This window comes from Periplaneta americana, chromosome 14 (genome assembly GCF_040183065.1).
Source record: "Periplaneta americana isolate PAMFEO1 chromosome 14, P.americana_PAMFEO1_priV1, whole genome shotgun sequence".
Lineage (NCBI taxonomy): Eukaryota > Metazoa > Arthropoda > Insecta > Blattodea > Blattidae > Periplaneta > Periplaneta americana.
The window spans coordinates 145,049,270-145,053,381 of record NC_091130.1 but is presented as its reverse complement, the minus strand read 5'-3'; the positions used below and the strand labels follow the sequence as shown (position 1 = coordinate 145,053,381).

Here is a 4,112-nt window from a genome sequence, read left to right as displayed (position 1 = left end):
AGCTCTTTATGTAACCTCAAAAGAAAAAATTCAAGAAGTGTTAAATCTGGAGACCTGGCCGGCCATTCTACTGGTCCACGTCGACCATTCCAATATCCAGGTAACTGTTCGTCCAGTCTGCTGTAACATTTCTGTGGCTCAATCTACCAGAATGAAGAGTGACATCATTTCTTTCCTCTTTCGATAATGCCAACACGAAAATCAATAAATTTGTTATAGGAAAGCTTCAAATAATCACTACAATGCATTGAAACTGTCACAGGTTAACCAAACAGTAAAGCAGGAAAGGTTAATTACCAGAATTGCATAAAAATGCCTTTTCCTAAGCCTCCTTAGTACTGTACCATGTTAAAAAAATCTGTAGATGCAGTAACTGATGTTTCTGTTATTATGACAGTTATCTTTAAATAACTTGAAAACGCAAATCAAGCTTTCAGGTATAACTCCCTGTAAAGTTGATTTGAATAATTTCGAAGGAAAAATTGTTCCGGGTTCGGTACCCGGCCCCGGGATCTTTGGTTAAATGTACCAACGCTCTACCAACTGAACTACCCGGGAAGACGAGTTCCCGGGTAGCTCAGTTGGTAGAGCGTTGGTACATTTAACCAAAGGTCCCGGGTTCGATACCCGGCCCCGGCAAAATTTTTCCTTCGAAATTATTCAACTTTAAAACGATTAGAGATATCTCAAAACGGATTGCAACATTGATTTTTTTTTTCAGAAAATTTCACATGACTTTGAGTACCTACATGACTACCTTTCTTTTTTAAATTTCAAACTTGCATCCAAAATGGCGGCTTTTGAGACAGCTGAGGGCTAGATTCGAATGTGTCACTGGTAGAGCATTTGGTTTTACAAATACTGGTAACACCTATAGTAATCGAAAAACTAGCATATGGAAGATATTTATATGGTTCCAGACTTTTGATTCACTCTGTATTTTACACTGCTCCTGGGACAGTGTGTGTCCGTATGTATGTATGTATGTATGTTGAATGTTATGTTTTACTTAACGACGCACGCAACTGCAGAGGTTATATCAGCGTCGCCGGATGTGCCGGAATTTTGTCCCGCAGGAGTTTTTTACATGCCAGTAAATCTACTGACAAGAGCCTGTCGCATTTAAGCACACTTAAATGCCATCGACCTGGCCCGGGTGTTTGCATGTATGTATGTATGTATGTATGTATGTATGTATGTATGTATGTATGTATGTATGTTATGTACCTACGTATGTACACTACACACAACGCTCTCTTCGCTCGCTCAAATACACAACTCACAGTTTGTTCTATTTCTGAAATTGTATTCCAAGCAAGTATTCTCAGAGAACACAACTAGAAACAACTACGCGCAGAATACTCTCTTGCAAGGGCAGAATAAATACGGATGAAATGTAGTTAGTGAAAATAAACAGAGTACGTCACCGTCCGTTGCAAGTGACGAGTTCAGACTGGGAAGGATTGCTGTCAACTCACCTGAAACAATAGAAGATAACAACGTTAGTACGATATCACAGGTCCTCAATAAACATAAACACTTTTATATGCAAGATTTTTGAGTTTGTAAAACAGGATTATTTGATATCAGACTTCATTTTTTCCCAATATTTCTGTTTCCTTTGTTACTCTAATTACTCTGTTAGAGTCATGCCATCACGTCATATTTTCTGAGCACCTAGTCAGGCATAAAAATCGTTATTAAAGAAAATGCCAGAAGGATTCCGTGGTTCCATTCCACTTGAACTAAGCAAGTTTTGAACCCAGATCCCCAGAATGGAAACCCGATGTTCTCGCCGTTCGTGTAGCGAAAATAAATAAAAACATTCACTCAGAAAGTTAACAAATAAAAACATTGACTCAAAAAGTTATTAAATAAAAACATTCAGTCAAAAAATTAATACAGTAAATAAAAACATTCACTCAAAAGGTTATTAAATAAAAACATTTACTAAAAAGTTAATAAACAAAAACATTTAATTAAAAGTTAATAAATAAAAACATTTAATTAAAAGTTAATAAATAAAAACATTCACTCAAAAAGTTAGTAAATAAAAACATTCAGTCAAAAAATTAATACAGTAAATAAAAACATTCACTCAAAAGGTTAAAAAATAAAAACATTCACTCAAAAAGTTAATAAATAAAAACATTCGGTCAAAAAATTAATACAGTAAATAAAAACATTCACTCAAAGGTTAAAAAATAAAAACATTCACTCTAAAAGTTAATAAATAAAAACATTTAATGAAAAGTTAATAAATAAAAACATATACTCAAAAGGTTGATAAGTAAAAACATTCAATTCAGAAGTTAATTAATAAATAAAAACATTCACTCGAAAAGTTAATTAATGAAAACATTAACTCAAAGAGTTAATTAATGAATAGAAACATTCACTCTAAAAGTTAATTAATGAGTAAAAACATTCAATCAAAAAGTTAATAAATAAAAACATTCGCTCAAAAGTTAATCAAGAAACGAAAACATCCATTCAAAAAGTTAATAAATAAAAACTTTCACTCAAAAAGTTAATAAATAAAAACTTTCACTCAAAAAGTTAATAGATAAAAACATTCACTCAAAAAGTTAATAGATAAAAACATTCACTCAAAAAGTTAATAGATAAAAACATTAACTCAAAGAGTTAATCTTTCACGTCCCTTTCACAATGCAGCATCAGACCGCTTCCTTCCCTCGCCCCAGTGAAGTACGGGCTCGTGCAGTCACTAAATTGCCTACAAACAGCCAATTATTGAATCACGGAACTTTATTCTGCAATCAATCCAAATGGTTCACTAAAGACATGGCGTCCCGAGATTTCGCAAATCATGAGACCATTTAAGTGCCTTGCCCCCACACCCCCTGCGGAACAAAAGACCATTAATTTTATGTTCCACAGACTCCGTAACATGACGTCATTTCCGGGTTTAAGAGCTTTGTTTGCCGGATCCATGCGCAAGTCAAAGTATCTATTAGTCACAGCATCTTAGCTAGTAGGCATTCGCATGTTATCGAGCAGGTGTTCGCGATTTGTGGTCGTCGACAGGGTTGCCAATATTACTCATTTTGTCTCTGATTTTGAAAACAGAGTGGTGTAAATAAAGTGATAAAATAACAAGGAAATACGACAAAATAGGCCAGGGAAACTAAAATAAATTTCTAATATTAAAGTGTTATTAACATTCTATAAATTTCTGAGTTGAAAATTTTCCTCCCGAGTGTCATTTATATTTGTTACTGTTGCTCCAAGATATTTGAATTTTTCCACCCCTTCAAAAGATAAATTTCCAATTTTATATCTCCATTTCGTACTATGTTCAGGTCATGAGACACAATCATATACTTTGTCTTTTCGGGATTTACTTCCAAACCTATCTCTTTACTTGCTTCCAGTAAAATTCCCTTGTTTTCCATAATAGTTTGTGGATTTTCTCCTAAGATATTCACGTCATCCGCATAGACAAGTAGCTGATGTAACCTGTTCAATTCCAAACCCTCTCTGTTATCCTGGACTTTCCTAATGGCATATTCTAGAGCAAAGTTAAAAAGTAAAGGTGATAGTGCATCTCCTTGCTTTAGCCCACAGTGAATTGGAAACGCATCTGACAGAAACTCACCTATACGAACTCTGCTGTACGTTTCATTGAGACACATTTTAATTAATCGAACTGGTTTCTTGGGAATACCAAATTCAATCAGAATATCATATAAAACTTCTCTCTTAACCGAGTCATATGCCTTTTTGAAATCTATGAATAACTGATGCACTGTACCCTTATACTCCCATTTTTTCTCCATTATCTGTCGAATACAAAAAATCTTATCAATAGTTGATCTATTACCCCTAAAACCACACTGATTATCCCCAATAATTTCATCTACATATGGAGTTAATCTTCTCAAAAGAATATTGGACAAAATTTTGTACGACGTCAACAAAAGTGATATTCCTCGAAAGTTACTACAGTTATGGCCGGTTTCACCAACCTTCGTTATCATTATAATGTCTCGTTAAATAATTTAATGACACGTTAGTCAATTTTTGTGTTCCACCAAACATCGTTATTGCTAACGCATCTTTAAACTCGTCGTTAATTTATTAGGACCTAA

At 34.1% G+C, this 4,112-nt stretch overlaps 1 non-coding gene across 1 annotated transcript; it reads left to right on the top strand.

Moving 5' to 3' along the window:
• Window positions 1-566: 566 nt before the first annotated feature.
• TRNAN-AUU (transfer RNA asparagine (anticodon AUU)) lies at window positions 567-639 on the top strand. The gene has a single exon. It is a non-coding gene; the product is annotated as a tRNA-Asn (tRNA).
• The last annotated feature ends 3,473 nt before the right edge of the window (window positions 640-4,112 follow it).